The following is a 20,885-nucleotide window of genomic DNA, read 5'->3' as shown; positions in this document are numbered from 1 at the left end:
TGCGTTCTTGTTAGAATACAAGAAGTGCAGTCAAGTAAAACGTGGCACAGTGTGATCTGTATGCCAATAGTGGGATCAAGAAGCGTTGCGTCACACGGCTGAGTCACACGTGAAGACAGGTGTGAAGGACGTCAACTCGTCTGTGTGGCTGGAATGAGGTACACCATGACAGCGTTGTCGACATGACTGGTTTCGGGACACTATGCCCATCTTCTGATTGCTTAACTTGTTTCTTTGTAATGTCAGTTTCGTCTTTTACTGTGCTGAATACGAATGTTTGTACAGCTATGACTCCTTTATATGAAGTGTGGATGACTTGTATAATACAGAAAAACATATTTATGTGGATGCAATCGAAAACATGGAGTTATTTTTTTGTCGATCTTTGTTCATTAAGCATTTCTGGTAAGAAATGCGAAGTTGTCATATGCAAACAGCATGAACCTATTGCGTTGTAACTGTGGCACACAAATATTTTACAATATTATTCATGGTAGTTGCAGCTTCTGATATATGCTTTACATGTAATGTTTTTGTTTAGAATCAAAGTTTGTTCACCATACAACGCTATCATTTATTTCCTGATAAGTAAAGATCTCCACTACGTTAGATAGCTACCTTTGGCTGCCTGAGAATCAGGAATATCTGTGGTTGGTAGATTATTGGAGGTATCATTGCTGATGACAAATTTAAGCGACATGGATTTACCTGTGGGGAAATAAAAGCTTGACGATGATGACTGACTATTTAAAAGATAACATAGGAGAACCATGGATAATTTGCATCATATGGCATCTTTAGCACGTACCAACTGTGCTGGAGCAGAAACCGATCTATATGTTAATGACTGACTAATAAAACTTTCTATGTCTAAATTTTTACAGGCAACTTTTCTTGAGCACGTAATAAGAAACATCCATTCTATCACCTTCTGAAAAGGGATTTGCAAAAGAAGTTTAGTTTCCGTTATGTAGATCTGAAATACAGCATTTTCAGCCGTCATTCTTCAACAATTTTATAATTTATTTCATACGACATATATGAAAAAGAAAATCCCGGAAAAAAAGAAAAAATGTGGGCCTTCTCCTTGAACGTATTTACCTACAATATTGAAAGAGAATCTTAACACAAACTACGAACAACTTGCCTGAAATCACGCTGAAAAACCTATTATTATTATTATTATTATTATTATTATTATTATTATTATTATTATATTATTTCTCTTTCCTGTCTCAGACGTTATCTGGTTAAAAATAGAAAGTGACGCAAACTATGATCAAGCGTGACTTCCTTTTAACTGTATGGTATATGTTACATTGCATTTAGGAACTTTCGGGTAATTGAACATGTATCAATAATTAAAGATTAACTTTCGGGTAATTGAACATGTATCAATAATTAAAGATTAACTTTCGGGTAATTGAACATGTATCAATAATTAAAGATTTCTGTAGTTGTATATATATATATATATATATATATATATATATATATATATATATATATATATATATTTGGATGTAGCTGTATTGCGTTGATGTACTGGTGGATATTGTGTGGTATGACTCCTGTAGTTGATAGTGTAATTGGTATAATGTCAACTTTACCCTGATGCCACATGTCCTTGACTTCCTCAGCTAGTTGGATGTATTTTTCAATTTTTTTCTCCTGTTTTCTTTTGTAGATTTGTTATATTGGGTATGGATATTTCGATTAGTTGTGTTAATTTCTTCTTTTTATTGGTGAGTATGATGTCAGGTTTAGGTTTATTATGTGGTGTTGTTTTATCTGTTATAATGGTTCTGTTCCAGTATAATTTGTATTCATCATTCTCCAGTACATTTTGTGGTGCATACTTGTATGTGGGAACGTGTTGTTTTATAAGTTTATGTTGTAAGGCAAGCTGTTGATGTATTATTTTTGCTACACTGTCATGTCTTCTGAGATATTCTGTATTTGCTAGTATTGTACATAGGCTTGTGATGTGATCTACTGTTTTTATTTGTTGTTTGCAAAGTCTGCATTTATCTGTTGTGGTATTGGGATCTTTAATAATATGCTTGCTGTAATATCTGGTGTTTATTGTTTGATCCTGTATTGCAATCATGAATCCTTCCGTCTCACTATATATATTGCCTTTTCTTAGCCATGTGCTGGCTGCATCTTGATCGATGTGTGGCTGTGTTAGATGATACGGGTGTTTGCCATGTGGTGTTTTCTTTTTCCAATTTACATTCTTCGTATCTGTTGATGTTATGTGATCTAAAGGGTTGTAGAAGTAGTTACGAAATTGCAGCGGTGTAGCCGATGTATTTATATGAGTGAGTGCTTTGTGTATTTTGCTAGATTCTGCTCGTTCTAGAAAGAATTTTCTCAAATTGTCTACCTGTCGATAATGTAAGTTTTTTATGTCGATAACTCCCCTTCCGCCTTCCTTTCTGCTTAATGTGAATCTTTCTGTTGCTGAATCTATGTGATGTATTCTATATTTGTGGCATTGTGATCGTTTAAGTGTATTGAGTGCTTCTAGGTCTGTGTTACTATATTTCACTACTCCAAATGAGTAGGTCAATATTGGTATAGCATAAGTATTTATAGCTTTTGTTTTGTTTCTTGCTGTCAATTCTGTTTTCAGTATTTTTGTTAGTCTTCGTCTATGTTATTCTTTTAGTTGTTCTTTCATATTTGAATTATCTATTCCTATTTTTTGTCTGTATCCTAGATATTTATAGGCATCTGTTTTTTCCATCGCTTCTATGCAGTCGCTGTGGTTATCCAATATGTAATAATCTTGCTTAGTGTGTTTTCCCTTGACTATGCTATTTTTCTTACATTTGTCTGTTCCAAAAGCCATATTTATATCATTTCTCAATACTTCTGTTATCTTTAGTAATTGGTTGAGTTGTTGATTTGTTGGTGCCAGTAGTTTTAGATCATCCATGTATAACAAATGTGTGACTTTGTATTGGTATGTTCCAATAATATTGTATCCATAATTTGTATTATTTAGCATGTTGGATAGTGGGTTCAGAGCAAGGCAGAACCAGAAAGGACTTAATGAGTCTCCTTGGTACATTCCACACTTAATCTGTATTGGCTGTGATGTGCTATTATTTGAATTTGTTTGGATATTAAGTGTGGTTTTCCAATTTTTCATTACTATGCTTAGGAACTGTATCAATATAGGATCTACTTTGTGTATTTCCAATATTTGCAGTAACCATGAGTGGGGTACACTATCAAAAGCTTTTTGGTAATCAATGTATGCGTAGTGTAGCGACCTTTGTTTAGTTTTAGCTTGATATGTCACATCTGCATCTATTACCAGTTGCTCTTTACATCCTCGTGCTCCTTTGCAACAGCCTTTTTGTTCTTCATTTATAATTTTGTTCTGTGTTGTATGTGTCAATTTCTGTGTAAGGACTGAAGTTAATATTTTGTATATTGTTGGTAGGCATGTTATGGGGCGGAATTTAGCTGGGTTTGCTGTGTCTGCTTGATCTTTAGGTTTCAGATAAGTTATTCCATGTGTAAGTGTATCAGGGAATGTGTATGGTCTGCAATATAACTGCTAAATAATTTAGTTAGATGTGAATGTGTTGAGGTGAACTTCTTTAGCCAGAAATTTGCTATTTTATCTTTTCCAGGGACTTTCCAATTGTGAGTAGAATTAATTGCTTTGGTGAATTCATGTTGCAAAATTATCACTTCAGGCATTTGTGGTATCATCTTGTATGTGTGTGTTTCTGCTTGTATCCACCGTGCATGCCTGTTATGTTGTACCGGGTTTGACCATATGTTGCTCCAGAAGTGTTCCATGTCTGTTATGTTTGGTGGGTTGTCTATTTTAATGTGTGTGTTATCTATTGTCTGGTAAAATTTCTTTTGGTTTTTGTTGAATGTTTGGTTTTGTTTTCTTCTATTTTCACCTTTTTGTATTTTCTATGTCGTTTGGCCAAAGCTTGTAATTTCTGCTTCTTTTCATCTAATTGCTCTATCGCTTCTTGTTGTGATATTTTACCTAACCTTTTTGGTTTTTTTCTGACATTTCATTTCTTATAAATAGTGTTAGCTGTCCGATGTCTTTTCTCAGTTTTTCTATTCCTCTGTTGCCATACTGGTTTTGTGGGTTTCTTCTGTGTGTTGGTTTGTTCTGATCTCTGCCTAGTGCGTATATTTAGTGTAGTGAGTGCTCCTATATAAACCTGTAGTTGTAACTCTTCCATAGTTGTGTTTTCATTTATTTTGTTGTGTATCAGTGTGTTGATAGCTTTTACTGTTGTTTCGACTTGTGGGTTATTTGGTGGTCTATGCAAGAATGGTCTAATGTCTGTAATTTTGTCTTTGTATTCTATATATGTCAGCTGAAATTTTTCTTCTACATCTAACATGTGTGTCACTACATGTTCTATTTGTACTTATTCTGGTGGCTGTCTTAAGATTTCGATTTCCTCTTATTGCTTAATTGATGCGTGGTGTTCTTTGTTTTTTTGGTCTGGGATGTTTGAGTCCATTACTTTATTTTCTTCTTCTTCTGATTGCACATTATTTTGTTCCAGTTTTTTTTTCACTTCTTGTTTGATGTTTTCTAATTCTGACTGGGGTATCCTGTTATTTTTTATCATTACACAGATCTGATCAGCTAGTCGTTGTTCTGTTAAAAATTTTAGTTCTGGGTATCAGGTAACAAATTTTGTGTATACTTGTGATCTGTATCCAGTTGTGTTGGTTCCTAAGTTTGTTGCTTGGTAATAACACAATATGAGGTGTCAGTTAACTTCATCTGACCATCTCATACTCTGTCTTTGTTTCCCTTCTAGAGTGGTTGCAGGAAGCATATCCTGCAAAACACCTCTATTTGGATTTAAATCATTTTCCGTGTGGCTAGCAGTGTCGTTACCATTGTGGACGGCCATAGGGTTCAAGTGTCGTCGCCGAACATGACAGCGCTTGTCCGTGGCATTATTAGTTCTGTCCTGAACTAACTAATCACACTACAAGGGGTTTAGCCCTATTAGTGGTTTGTTCTTTTCGTCGCCTTTTACGACTCGCAGAACATACCGGAGGCCTATTCTTTTCCCGAGCCTTAATAATAATAATAATAATAATAATAATAATAATAATAATATTACCACCACCACCAAAATCAATATCTCCCAATACATGGAAAACGTTAAGTAAACAACATACTCAACTTCTCTTTAGATTGTTCTTCTTGTTCCAGTAGGCTTGTTTATGTTCTTCCGACTACTTTGGTCTGTGCTGTTTTTGTTTTGGTTTCTCTGATGGAACTGCCCATTTGCTGCTTTGCGTCTGAAGGTGTGTCTTTCTAAAATGTAGGTTGGTCCTGTGTTTGCATTGTTGACGTCCTTTCGTATTTAGTTCAGCTAAGGTGTCGGGTTCGTAAGTGATGTTACACAGAATATCTTTTTTTTTTTGTCAATCGTTTTTCTGGTAGCCTGTTGACATGAAAAAAAGAATTTCACTCGTCTTATCTGAAGGATGATATAGTTCTTTGTGGAGACGGATCAGGTCTTTCGCTATCTGAGAGAAATTTCAAACTAAAATCATTAAGTCTTCTGTACATTGTTCGTCCCACTTTGTTATTTTAGAGTCTTCGATTTTGTGTAGGTCAAATTTTGGGACCACCTGTGTGTTCTTGTTGAATTTTCTTTCGGGAGTGAATTTTTTATTCTGGTTAAATAATGACACCAATCGATGTCTGCACTTCTGCGTACTTGCACATCGTAAATTTCTATTTGGCAGTCATACAATATTGCCACAAAATCAGTCTGAAATTCTCCTAAATGATGGATAGGTGATCGCCAAGTCTTTTGTGCCTTCTTCGAAATGAGCATATTGTAATTATCATTATTAATTCTTATTATTAACGCATAGTAAAGAAATATTTCACTGCAGAAGTTGTAATCGTGGGCTAGGAAAGCGTTTGTGTCCATTATGACGTTTTAATAGAAAGCATCCCAATATTTACTCTGAATGACTTGTGAAAATCAAGTGAATCCGAATCAGTATCTCGAAAATAACTGTCCGGTATGTAAAGCTCCGCAAAACAAAGTTATTTTGTTATATGGTTAATATAGTACAGTTTTTATTTGCCGAGGTACTGTAGCTTGACGCCTATTTTTCTTCTTTTTCTATTGCTGTATTTCAATTGCATACGTCAGGCTTTGAAAAAACGACGCTTGCGACATAATGTGATTACCACCTGACGCAATCGCACTGTGAGAACTGTTCTGAATTGTTTTGATGGTAGCAATATTATGTTTCCCTCGTTTCTGTTGTGCTTAGTGCGAGACAAATGATTTTTTAGCTACAACAAGCCATCAGTTCTATTTGTCGTTAACTGTAACAAGACAATTACATCGCACAAAGAACCTTACGGGGTGTAAAAAATCCATGTATACAAAGACACAAAATTATCACATCGCAGTATGAACACGGTGTCTGAACGTCACTAATTCAAAACCTTCAATGACCTCCAACGGGGACCAATGCACCTGTGACATTTTTTAAACATAAAAAGTGTATTTTATCTCGTCTCAAAACAGTTAAATTTTACATACAGCACTTAGTTTCCCTACAACTTACATAATCAACGTGTATCATATTAACAGAACATAATTATACTATTGGTCAGACCAGACTTGCGCGATGCTCCTCATTGCTGAGCTTTGGGGTAGCAGAGCGTAGTACTCGGTTCTGTTCTAGTCGAAACAAAAAGTAAAAAAAACCTTACCACTACAGTGCGGACCTGGCGCTGCTAATCACTCACCTGCAACAGAAAGAAAGAAATGTCAGGGTAAATGTATGCATTCCAATTCTGTTAATTTGTCTATCAACGTACCTCTTACCCCACCGCCCCAGCCACTCCCCCCCCCCCCCCCCCCCCCCCACACACACACACACATACTACATAGTGTGTAACATTATTATAGCGAGAAATGACACGGTTAAATATACAGCAATAGAAAAAAAAGGGGGAAGTTCTAATTGCGAGTGAGATAATACCAGCCACCACTGACTTCAGTCTGACATTGTCAGAGTTAGTAAAACATTTTCGAAACGTCAACTTTTCGATTAAGTCCTCAACCAATAGAGCTCAAATCTCATGCATGGCTCATGGTAAAGGAATGTAGCACAAAGGTAACGGGAGAAAGGAACATTTTGCTGCTGGTGTAAGACAAAATATAACCTGTCATTGTGATCCAATATGGATATGTTGAGCGGAGCCTGTTCCTTGGCCTCCAAGACAGAATGACATCACAATCATTTCGTTTCTTCTATCTGTGAGCACCTCTGAAGGGGTGAAAGCAAGAAATCCTTACTAACTGCAAATATGAGTGCAGTATTTCATCCTGTGGTGTAACTGCAGGTGTAAAATAAATATAGTCTCAAAAGAAAATAAAGTGAAATGTAATAAACCTTTCGTAATATTAATGGTAGCTGAAATGAAAGTTCTTGCAATTTGATGGGTGTAACTCAGTAGTATCTTCAGAATAATAAGTAAGGACGTAAATGTATTCTGATTTTGATGCTCTTGATGCTTCGCTGCCGACGCTGTTTCCTTGAAGTGTGTTAACTGAAAACAGGCCGGAGAATTTCATTGTTCTCAAAACTCTTGTAAAGACAGTTGTTGTTACAGGTGTACTATTTATTACGTCGCAGAGTCCTCGTCGAAATCTTACTGCTTACAGACTCCCCTACTCCCCACACACTCTTTATCCATCTTTTATAATAATCGACAGATTGTTGCATACAGTAGATTCGCTGATTAGAATTACAAAAAGTATCGGTAACTGTAGTAAATATTATTATCTGCCATTTACAAAATGCAATGCATTAAATGTGATATAAAATCAACCGCAATTCTTCTGTTTTTTAAGGAAATATCGTCGAAATTTTCTGAACAAACAATACTGATTATGTTTTTCTTAATTACACAGAAACTACTCTATCCCGAATCTTCCTAACAAATTTTTAGTTTTTTGGTGTGAACAGGATTTCAGTAAGTACTACAGTAGTCTATTTGGACGCTTTGTATACATCGTCAATAAGATTCCGTTTTACAGGTTTCAGTATCTTCTAAGTAATTATGTGTTACGATGAGCAACTGCATAATAAGCTGACAGTTTGTTAGCCAGAGTTGTTATAGGTTCCAAACAGTATAAAAACAGTGTTTTTGGCGTCTCATTCAATATGTAATTGTCTGTAACTGAACAGTTCCAAGTGTAATTAAATGAACTGATTATTCGTGTTCCTAGCAATGGACAGACGCAATATTGACAAGCACTCAACGTGATGTTACTGAATATTACGCTGCGGTGTTCAAAAGCTGAAATTATCTACATAGGTCATATCTAATGAAATAACAATTAAGAAACTGAACGTGAGGACGACACGTGGAAGTTCTCCTTTGCAGTACATTCTAACATGTATGTAGCTAAGTGGTATTGCATTCCTTTTAAGGAACGAATGAACGATGCAGTCTCCTTAACATGATGGTACCTTCTACGACAGTAAAAATAAAGTACCTCAACCTAAGCCAGTCAGAAAACGTTTTCGTTGAGGAATGTCATTCTTCAAGAAACTATCCCTCACCTACTACTAACTTAAACAAAAAAAAAAAAAAGAATAAAAATTGGATACGTTTCTTAATTGAGAATGATAAGTTACCACAGCAAGCAATAAATCTCTCTTGCTTGTATGATCCTCAAGAACCTGACAACATATTTCCATCACAGGCAAACCAGAAGCAGCTCTGCTGATAATACAATGCGAAATATGACCCCGAAAAATAAATATCTACTTACTCTGATACCGCGTGCGGCGGAATCTGAATCCCCACCAGACGTCATTGACATCTAAGACCCCTAGAGGTCTCTGCACCATCGCGCCGTAAGCTGTGGCGGCGCGCGCCCACATTTAGTGTGAGGGCGCCACAGTGGAACACGTGGTTCCAGCGGCCAATAGCGGCGCCCCCGATCGAGTATTTAAGCGCCTGCCTCTCGCCAGTCAGTCCAACCTTGCGTACGTCTCTGAACACATCGCCGCGCCGTAGACAGCTTATTTGCTTTCTTGACGAGTGGACGTGGTGGTTAGGTTTTCTTGTGACTCCGTTGTTTCGATCTTGCTGTTGTTGTTGTTGTTTCTGTCGTTCGTTGGTCTTGTCCATCCTCTCCCGTTGTGTTAATGTTTGCGAGTCCCGACGCGCTTTCCGTCACTTCAACCCCCCGACCGTTCCGGTCACCGTAACAACACGTACGCCCCTACATAAAACCCTCTGTAGAAGAGTATTTCCTAATACCGCTGTTATAACGTCTCTCTCTCTCTCTCTCTCTCTCTCTCTCTCTCTCTCTCTCTCTCTCTCTCTCTCTCTCTCTCTCCAAGTACTTACTATGGTTTCCAGACGCGCACCTGTGTTGCTGCCCCCGTCCTCAAAAGACAGCTCACTTTATGTCTTTAGACGGCTCTCTCTATTTCATCTCCCACCTAACTTTGTATTCACCCGTTATAGCAGGCCCTACGTATTCCTTGATCTTCCCTTCGCTTCTGGTAATTTTCGTGTTTCTTTCCCTTGCTCTTTCTCCTACAGCTCTCTTGATCCCTGCCGGTAGTCAGTTGCTATCAGTTTATCTAGACGTTGTATCTGTTAATAGTTCGCCTTTTTAAAAATTTTATTTCGTTACAAGGCAACTGAAGATAGAGTCAAGTTAACTATTTATCTCTCTTTGCTTTCACCCTGTGCTAAAAAAAACTTCCATACTCTCAGAATGAGTTGATTTTCCTCTCATCTGGCCTTTCGACCATTTTTTTTCCTGAAAATCTTTGAATTTCTTGACTTCTAGGCTGAATTTGTTTAGCCTACTGTTCAATGTGCATTTGTCGTAAGTACGAGGGTCGGTCAAAAAGTAATGCCTCCCATTTTTTTTCTACTTAAAAAAATTAAGTTAAGTGAAAAATTTGAATTTGGCGCCATTCCTCAAACCTTCTGCAATCCACTGCAGTAGTAACTTTCTGTGTCAACAGGTGGCAGCACAGCAGAAGTTTGTAAGATAGCCGACATCGATGTTCGTTTGAGACAGCATTGTGTGATTGAATTCTTGAATGCAGAAGGTGAAACGCCCATACGCATTCATGAAAGACTGAAGAAGGTGTATGGTGTTGTGACAGTGGATGTCAGCACTGTTAGACGATGGGTTCGTCGTTGTAAGGAAGCTGAAGGGCAAACACCGTTGACTGACGAAAAGCGGAGCGGCAGGCCGGTGAGTGCAGTGACTCCACACAACATTCAGCAAGTTGATGACATCATTCGTGGTGACCGTCGGGTGACTGCAGATGAAGTGTGTCGCATTATTTCTCTTAGTAAAGGCAGTCTGATCACGATTATTAAACAATTGGGGTACTCAAAAGTTTGTGCACGGTGGGTTCCAAGAATGTTAACCGATCAGAATAAAGAGGCAAGGAAAACAATAGCCTCCCAACACTTGCAGCGCTTCCGTTTGGAGGGAGATGAGTTTCTGAAAAAAATTGTGACCGGGGACGAAACATGGGTGCATTTTTTTGAACCCGAATGAAAGAGGCAGTCAATGGAGTGGCGTCACACAAGCTCGCCGAGGAAGAAAAAATTCAAAACTGTGCGATCGGCAGGGAAAGTTATGGCAACAGTTTTCTGGGATACAGAGGGTGTGATTCTGGTTGATTTTTTGGAGCAGGGATACACAATAAATTCTGTTCAATACGTCACAACCCTCAAAAAACTTAAAGTACGTCTTCAGCGAGTTCGCCCAACAAAATCAATGGCAGATGTTCTTCTTTTGCATGACAATGCAAGACCACACACCAGTCATCACACCTCTGACGAGATTGTCAAAATTGGATGGGAAGTTTTGCCTCATCCCCCATACAGCCCTGACCTGGCACCATTAGACTTCCATCTGTTCGGGCCACTAAAAGAAGCTCATCGTGGGATTCATTTTGAAGATGAGGAGGCTGTCAAAACATCCGTGCGTCAATGGCTTAGGAAGCAGAGCTGTGATTTTTACCGTGCTGGGGTACATGCCCTTGTTCAAAGATGGACCAAAACTGTAGAGATGGGCGGAGATTACACTGAAAAATGACAAAATGATCCTCAATGTTGTGGTTTTCAACCTATGTAATTGCATTTAAATTTCCTGACAATTAAACGTAGAAAAAAAAAAATAGGAGGCATTACTTTTTGACTGACCCTCGTAATTTCTTACCTCCCTACACATTTCCTCTGCCTGTTTACCCGTTTTGGAAGAGTGAATTGATCATCTTTCTTGATGTCTTCCTTCATTCCCTCTAGATGCCGATGGGAGATGGCCGAGTTTTACCCAATCTCATCTTTTATTTTAGAACAGAATTAATGTATTTCCTTATTTGGTCTCAAAATCGAATTGCCATCTTTCTTCTTAATTGGTCCTCAAATTCTTCGCAAGATTCTTATTTCTATCTCTTCCAAATAATCTAATGCCGTTTTCCATCTAGATAAAAGTAGTGTTTCCGACCCGTAGAGGACATCTGGTTCTCGGCGCCTTCGTTCAGAAATTCTCGTGTTTTGCTCACATTCGCTGAGGACCCAAATATTATTATGAAACCGTCTGGATAGACCAAAGAATTCATTTTTTTCAATCTACTGAACTGTATGTAGTTACCAACTTTTTTTATTTTTCCTCTGTTTTCAAATTCTCTTCTAAACTTTTACCAGCACACAACTGAGTAATTTATGGTGACAAACTGTCTCCTTGTCTGACTCCTGTCGAAATTTGAGAGGTACTAGAAGTTGTTTCAAGAAATTTAAAGTTAGATACTGTGTTTGTACAGTTCCTTCACGCATCACCAGAGTTTTCCTGTCTGGAAATATTTGAACAAACTTTTAAATTTATTGAACACCTTCTAGTCCCCCCCCAAATTTTACCTGGCGTCAGACAAGGAAACGATTTGTCCATGTATCTGTTGTATCTATAGAAGCCGTGCTGCACTGCAGAACTGTCTAAATTAAAATGTAGCCGCGTTCTTCCACTGCCGTTATCCTTTGTGTTGTTTTATTCCTTCTCAATCAGCATACACTTGCATGACGAGAATAATGTTATTTGTAAAACTAAACTTCAAGCATGATTGGTGGGTTTAACGAGATGCCCCGAAAGTCTTACCAGTTGTTTTGTTTGGACTGTATGGGAATGAGATTTTGTTTCCTGCGTGTGTCATACACATGCGCATCGCGTAACATTTCCACAAGACGTTGACGCTCCTTACCGAGATAGGAAAGTAAAGGGGATAGTGTGTACGCAGCGCAGAGACAATACGTTGGTATGTGGAGTTAATTTTTTGAGCTCGTTTTCCCCCAAAATGTTTGCCATGCAGTGACACGAAACTGATACAACTGAAATCCGTTCAGACGCCTGAACCTGCACTATAATGAATATGTCGTGATAAATGACAATGTGTGACATAACGGCATTCGAACTCCACTCTCTATCCATATACGACTAATTCATTACATTTCTGAACAGAGTTCGCTGATCTACTCTGTTCCCCGCTGGTTTCGATTATTTAATTTCCGTGAATTTAATTTAATTTTTATACTTTCCTGCGATAGGATATGACATTGTTCTTCTGTAAGTCATCTCCTCCAATTGTGCTATTCCCACCCCCTCTGTGGATGAACCAGAGATTACAGTGTTCCAAAGCGATAGGAGGGAAACTTCAGTGACGGTGATAATGTGTGTTGGAGGCGTGTCAGATGGCACAGATCGGTAGGGCAATTGATCGCGATAAGCCAGACCCCCGGGTCAGAATTTTGGCCTGGAAAATACTTTCATTTGTCACAGCATATTCCAAACACATCTTACTCTTTTTATTTTCCGCGTACAGCTGTAACGACGACTGTTCTGCAGAACCGGCAAGCGTTGGATACGGAAGCTACTAGCACCGCTCCTTCACAAGCTGCTTGTACGTGATCTGAATCCTAGACGACTTACTGTTCTGCAAGAAACACAACAGCCAGGCCAGACGTACAATGAGAGAGAGTTATGTGCGTGTTCCTTTCTTCTTTTCACGTGTCTTGCACGGAGCCTGCAGCCGTGCTAGGCTTCAGAATTGTCTGAATTAAAATGTAGCCGCATACTTCTGTCATATGCATTCAAGTGTCTTACCTCACGTGTTCCAGCGACGCCCAAGAGCCACACAAGTGAAGCAATTTTATAGGCAGCACGTGACGCAACTCCCCCACCCCCCCAACCCCTAGATACACCTCTCTCTCTCTCTCTCTCTCTCTCTCTCTCTCTCTCTCTCTCATCCGCTTAAATGGCACACACTGTGTTCGCATTAGAACTGCGTCCGGGATACCCACACTATCGCCGTGTACTGCCGGTTGGACTGGCAGCACGCTCTTTCAATGCATCGGTTTCCGATTTTAAATCTCAAACCATCTACACACTAACGAGTACGTGAACGTCGTTGGCGAACAGAGTGGCAAAATATCATGGTTTGCCGTATACTGATGGAAGCATGGCACACCTTCCAGTGGTGACAGCAGTCTGGTTGCTCGCATTGTTGAGTGCTATAGCGGACAGCTGGCAAGTGTGAAAGTTTATAGCGATAGTGGATAGAGCATGCTATGTGGACTGCTACGAACCGCGGGTAGCCTCAACAGCAGCTGCTGTCCAAAGGAGATTCTAAATCCCAATGTACGGCGCCGCCTCCTCCACCCCCCCCCCCCCCCCCCCCACCCAATTCGGGTGTCTTATTTCAGTAGGCCAGCACCCGTCAACATTCGGCGAAGAATGCAGCAAAGGCATTTTCCGAACAGCACTTGCTACCATTTCCACGGCACCTTCACCTTATAAGGCGTCCACTAAATTTATCTGAAACGTGGTCAGTCAGAAACTTAAGTCGTTAAAAGTGCTCCAGCAACCAATGTTAGCGCAGAGAAATTACGTGGAGATTTGACGGAAACATATCCAGGCCCTTTTATCTCAGACCTTACTATGAAACGTAGAGGCTCTGACTGCGAAATATACTGAACTCTGAAATTCCGGTCATTTATCACGTACCTAATCTGCAGTATTAATTTCGTCGTCATATGTAACATTATTGGCGTTGCAGATTACACTAACGAAAGTGAAATTTCCTGTTAGTAACAACTAGTCCGAGCTGTCTGCAAACAGAGTACTCAAAGGAACTGTTGTTAAATGTTTGTAGAACTGCAGCTAGTATACACTGAGAAACCAAAACCTTATGACCAATGCCCATCGCAACGATGGATGCCGCCTGGTGGCGTTGCGGGCACGTGACCCTAGCGAAGATATTGGCTGCAAATGGGGAAATCCATTGAAATAGGCGACTTTGACAAAGGGCAGATTATTATTACGCAGAGGCTGTGAAAGAGTATGTCGAAAACTATGAAGCTGGTCGAATGTTCACGTGCTACTGTCGTGAGCATCTACGGAAAGAGGTAGGAGGACAGTGGAACTACCACTAGGCACTAAATGATTGGACGTCCACGACTGGGGTTCGGAGGCTTGCCTGCTCTGTGGAGTACGATAGAGGGTGGTTTGTGGTATATCTGCCGAAAGAGCGCAGTGCTGGTGTACGCACAAGTGTTTCGGAGCACAACGTTCGTCGTACATTTTTGAACATGGAGCTCCGCGGCAGACCACTTCTACATCTTCACATGTTGACCCAATGACATCGTCAATTTCGATTGCCATCGGGATCCGACAGCCGAACAGTGGAAACGTGTTGGCTCTTCGGATGGATCACAGTTTTGCTATACTAGGACCATGGAGCATGGTCGTCTCCACAAGTGACGTCATGGAGGCGAATGGCGGCTCGAAACGTGCAGCGCGACACGGACGCAAGCTAGCGGAAGAAGCATTACGCAATGGGTACTTTCTCCTGCGCTTTGCATGGGACCTGCGGTAGAAATCGAAGACACGTTGACAGCTGTGAACCATCTGCATCCTTTCATGTTTGATGTGTTAACCGACGGTGATGACATCTTTCAGCAGTATAATTGTCCGTGTCTCGGAGCAAAAACCGTGATGCAGTGGTTTAAGGAGCATTATAGTGAATTCACGTTGATGTCTCGATGACCACTTTCGCCTGATGTAAATCGTATGGAACCCATCTGGGTCGCTATCGGCCGTCATCATCACGTACGCTAATCAGCGGTGTGTTATTTACTTGAGTTACATGACCTGTGCGTATACATCTAATGCTACATACCTACACTAACCTACTAACAAAGTCGGATCCCTGATACGTAGAATCATTAATGTATTTCGTCCCGAAGCCCTATGGATAAGCTATTAATGAGGTGATCAGGATCTGACTCATCAGTGTAACTGCATTCATGTATTATGATGAACTGCTTTATGAATATGATGTTCATTAGAAGATTATCTTTCATTCCAAAGGAACATGCTAGTCCTCTTTTTACAGTTCTGCCCAGGCTAAACAAGTGATTAACGCTCTTTATGGGTTTTGCCGACACCTTACTGGATATCTGAAACCTACACCCCAATTTAGCTGGAATTGCCCCTCCAGACTTCAGGCATGAGGTATCTACAGGCAGCGAAAAGCATGATGCACCTACCTCGGATAAACGTTCACTATAGGATCGTCATTCTCCTATTTCTCGACTGACGCCCAGTAAACGTTTAATGAAGGCAACCAACATCTACTACTGGGCAACAAATGGTTTTCCCATTCCATATGTGGGAGACGCGGACTGAACACCACTGGGTGATACCATCGGAAAACCTAGCTGCTAATTTCACTGAAGAATGGCGCCTGTGGAAAAAACTAAAAAAACTAACTACGGAAGTTATACCTATTCAGATTACGTCTTGAAGGTGTACCATCGATGAATTTATGTCAGTAAGCTCTTAAGTCGTTTTGGGTGCAAACTACTGGGCTGAAGTTGTTTAGATTGTCGTCTTAAATTCTTTTATTTTAACATTCTTTTTATGTACACCATTGTAATGTGTGTCCTGTTATATGTAACTTTCATGAAACTTTTAAATAAGTAATTACAATGTGCTATTACGTGTGCATATATGTGTGAACAGTTGTGTGCCGAAGTTTGATGCTTTAACACGAATAGACAGATACTCCAAAATAAATCAAATCAGTACACTATCATGAAGTTGACATTAAGCTGTTTATACTCAAAACATTCAAGAAGACGTATTGATGAGTCTATATCACAATGCTCAACAGGCTTTTCGCTATACTAAAGACTGTACTACATAAGCAACCTCTGTTTAACGATACAGATAGTTAACAACCTTCAAACTGAGTGGCGCTGCATATATAAAGTGTGCCGGAACTAATGGTATGGCAAAGGACGACAAATCAGTCGTTTGCTGCTGAACCCTATGTGGTGCTTTTGTCTCCCTACAGTCCTGCTGGAAATTGGCTGTATATTCAAATCGGTGACGATCTGATTCAGCGTACACTGGTGATCGACACGTATGAAACCATTGGCTCTGTAACACTGAATATCCACAACAGGCATTATTGACCTACCTGGAAACTGGAATTATTGTGTTATGCTCGGTACGCTATGACCTCAGCATACTAGCCTATTATCTTCCCACGTCCGAAGTCCGTTTGTTTGCCAAGTTGAACGAACATCTGTACGTAAAAGACTGTTCAGATATCGCACGCTACGTCGTATGTGACCGCAACATTCTGTCCGTCATATACGGCAAACCTTGGGATCGAAACAACCCTTCCCGTGAGTTCCGGCCACTCTGTTTATAAATATTCTGTAACAAATATTTTATCTTTATTCGTTCTTACTATGAATTATGTATGAATCTAAAGGGGCTGGCTGCAACGATGCTTATGAACAACATGAAATATAGGCAGACACAATCGGTAGCAAACTGGTATGTAGTACTATCACACGGCAATCGGATTTTTGTACTGTTTTGTATTTACGGTACGAGAAGTTCATCTGGAATATATATCCTCCGAAGCAGTTCAATGCACCTCTCAAAAATTCGAGAAAATCGGCTTCGAAGTTTTTCGAATTTCTTCAGTATCCAAAATTAAGATCAATTTTTCGACAATCAGCATGGCTCTGTGGTAGAATGCTCGCCTGCTACGGTGAGGGGTCTGGGTTCAATCCCCAGCCGATGTTCTGCGAGCATTTCCGTGAAGCGTAAAGTACATAAATCGATAAAAAAACAGTAGCATGAGAGACTGCTAATAGCTGGTTGGAGTCTCGCAACGGTCATTACTGTTTCCGTTCAGTTTGAATACCTACGCCATTTAAATACAAAATTCAACGAATGTATGTCAATTAACACTTATCTAATTGTCATTTTTATGGAACATGTACGCCATCTTATTTCTGTATGTACATCACACTCCGAACCAATCTAACGGCGAGTGTCTGAGGGTACTGCTAGTACCTCTGACCCATCCTTCCCTGTTCCGCTCGCGAATAACGCTTGGAAATAACTACTGTCGGTAGGCCTCTGTACTACCTCAAATTCCTCGCATTTTCTCATCTCATCGAGGTCATTTCGTGAGACGTGTATGGAAAGAAGAAATACGTTGTCCAACTCTTTCCGGAAAGTGATCTCTCGGAATTTCGATAGTGAATCTCTCCGTGATGCACAATAGTTACACAGCGCAAAAATTTTTTACTCAAAATGTAAGTTCTTCATTACCGATCTTTTCTTGGACGGTGTTAAACTGTTTACACTAAAAATACAATTTAATATTTTTTCATTTTATGTATTTTACGTTTCAAGGTAACAATCATTGAAAATTTTGTTTAAAAATTAAATTTACCATAGCGAAGAATCAAAACCGGGCCTTCAGAGGGCAGGTGAGCGCGCTACCACAGAGCCACGCTCCCTGTCTAATAATCGTACTTACTTTAGGGTATGAAAGCCACATGTGCAACAACCGAGTTGGGTTTCTCGAGAATTTGGAGTGTTTCACAGAAAGGTTTTGGTGGATTGATATTTAAGTTCTAAACTTCACGTACCGTAAACATAAAAAAATTACTGAAATCTAATTGCAATGTGACCTCCTTGTAAGGGAAAGAGGAGTGCAATACTTATAATACAACTGCAACACTCAGCGAACTAGTGTTAGGCCTCTGTCAGACTGACACCCTTTGAAACATTTTTGTGAGAATACAGCAGTTTTTGGTCACTGAAATTGGCCAACAAGTTCTTATTCCGGCCCCAGAAAATTTTATCTTGTTAAGCCTAATAAACTCAGCTTTCGGGGTCAGAGATTTTCTCTGCCTCGTGATGACTGGGTGTTTTATGATGTCCTTAGGTTGGTTAGGTTTAAGTAGTTCTAAGTTCTAGGGGACTGATGACCATAGATGTTAAGTCCCATAGTGCCCAGAGCCATCTGAACCATTTTGAAACTCAGCTTTCCACCAAGTCCTCCACAACTGGTTTCAGCTGCAAAAACACATACTGCATATCTTCCATCCACTGTCTAAACGATAACAGTAGTACCGTAAATTACCGATCGTAATCCAGGTGTTTTGACTGAGTTCACAGCAGTTAGTACTTCATTTAATGCTGAACAAGACAAACAGATATTCATGAATCTTCAATATTGTTCCAGCTTTGCCTGTTTATAGACTTCGGCGCCCGTTCTCCGTGAGTGCAGCCTGCTGGTTCCTTGGTGAAAACCTCGCTAAGGTGTTATTTCCACACCTCTTTACCAAGCTCCGTGTTGGCATGTACGGAGTCACCACTCCGGGATGGGCGAAAGAGCGCGAGGAGCCAGCGAGACACTAATTACCTCGCGTTACACAGAACTGAACAAATACGGCCAGCGATGTTCATTCATGGGTTTCAGTAAGATGTACGGAAGATTCAGCTCTTTGGTTCTATTTCCATGCTGATTTAGAATACATCCAGAAGTGTAATTAAATATTCTGTCCTCGTGTAACCGCTTTAATCTTACTGGCAAAATATACACACTTCATCTTTCACTCCACACTCTTATATATCTGATAATGTTCAGTGAATGCCAACATTTGTTAAGGTTTTCAAGCGTTTTGTGATTGTGTCAAATGGAAATGAAGTGTTTACAATACAGAAAATTGTCTCCCTGTATAGCGCCGAGCTATTCCATTATCATGTCTTGTGGTTGCCACTTTTCGCAGCAGCTAAGAATATCAATTATAATGTATAGCACGTACATCAAACGTACACCAAATGTACATCAATACCACCTGAAGATACTCGACGGTAAATGCCCTTGTGTAGCCGAAACCGGTAGAGGTGACCTAGAAAAGAAGTGCAACGGTGTTGTTGTCTGACTTCTAGTCATTAGCATGAAAACGCCTTTCTGGATGCAGCACACGAATTTTTACTTTCACCCTTGTAACAAGGCACCTACGTGCATGTCCTGGAATATTACACGATTCTTCGTTTTCACGTAGGCCAATTGGTTTTAACATTAAAAACGGTCTACATAATGTTTTATACTAAATTGAAAAAGGACTTACATTACGCAGGGTGTACACACGGACAAGGAAAGGAATTCCTGGATTTTGCCCGGTTAAAAATACATTCTTCCCAGTTAAAGAAACACTTTTTCCGTCTTAAGTGACCTGAGTACTTTCCCACGGAACTGTAAAACTTATCGATCTCCTTTGAATAGCGAAGGTTTTCTACACTGGCGTAGAACATCCCGGCACTTTAGAGAACGAAAACCAGAATAAAAACAGTTGTAGAAGAATATTTGATGTGCTGCAACATGTACGCTGCATATTTTCTTATTACGGTATGATGCATTACAAATTCGAATTAAAACACAGACAGCACTTCAGTTTCCAAAGCATTGAACTCATGATTGCGATGCCCTCTTGTAAGCTGAAAACAGCTCGTGTCACATGATCTCGCCAGCCGATGACAGCAGATATTCAAAGCATAGGACACGTGATGTAGTCATCCAATAACAACATCACTGTTAAGTTGCGCGCGCCGGCCCGCCCGCACACACACACACACACACACACACACACACACACACACACACACACACACACACACACACAGAGAGAGAGAGAGAGAGAGAGAGAGAGAGAGAGAGAGAGAGAGAGAGAGAAATAGTAACAGTTAATGATTTCAATTAATATACATAGTGTAGCTAGAAGAAAAGCTAACCTTTCACATGTAATGTTCGTCTCTAAGACTAATAAGCTACAACAGAAACTAAGCTTTCATGTTAAATATTTGTCTTTTTACGTGTGTTACACTTTAAGATACATCACACAAATATGGCACTAAAATTTAAAATAATGACTTAAATTTTTGGTCTGCTGGGTTTGAAATTCCTTTAAGTGGCTGGTTCTCATACCGTTACGTTTCAAACGAGAGATAAACGTTCTGTGCTTTAAGAAAGTCTTGTCACAAATAGGACCGTTCCAGCAGTTGCCAGGGACCACCGGAAAAACGTTAATGTGTGTGCGCGCATCTACGATGACACAGGAAGCTCATATGTTAGTACGTACAAAGCATTAAGAGATTTTACATTACGTGATAAAAGAAACAAGACATCAGAGGACATTCCAAGAGCATCGGAATTTCGTATACCACACAAGAATGCATAATTTGGCTTAAAGTGCACATTTGTATGCCCTAATTTACAATTAAGTAGGCTCCAACCTGATTTAAGCTTTTCAGTGTGGTTTTCGGAATGTAAATTTTTTTGGACGAACAGTTCTGTAGTATCTCATATTTGTTTCTTTCTTACGGTATAATGCAATACGTGACCGATGATAAAAGCGTGCACTTGAAACTCTGCAAACAGTTGAAAGTCAATACTGTGGAATAAAACCGAAA

At 39.7% G+C, this 20,885-nt stretch overlaps 1 protein-coding gene across 6 annotated transcripts in view; it reads right to left on the bottom strand.

The window, feature by feature from the left end:
• Positions 1–20,885, bottom strand: part of LOC126356172 (Ca(2+)/calmodulin-responsive adenylate cyclase) — a 1,163,484-nt gene that overhangs the window by 800,828 nt on the left and 341,771 nt on the right. The window lies entirely within an intron of this gene.

Source organism: Schistocerca gregaria, chromosome 3 (genome assembly GCF_023897955.1).
Source record: "Schistocerca gregaria isolate iqSchGreg1 chromosome 3, iqSchGreg1.2, whole genome shotgun sequence".
Lineage (NCBI taxonomy): Eukaryota > Metazoa > Arthropoda > Insecta > Orthoptera > Acrididae > Schistocerca > Schistocerca gregaria.
This window is presented reverse-complemented; position numbering and strand designations above follow the sequence as displayed.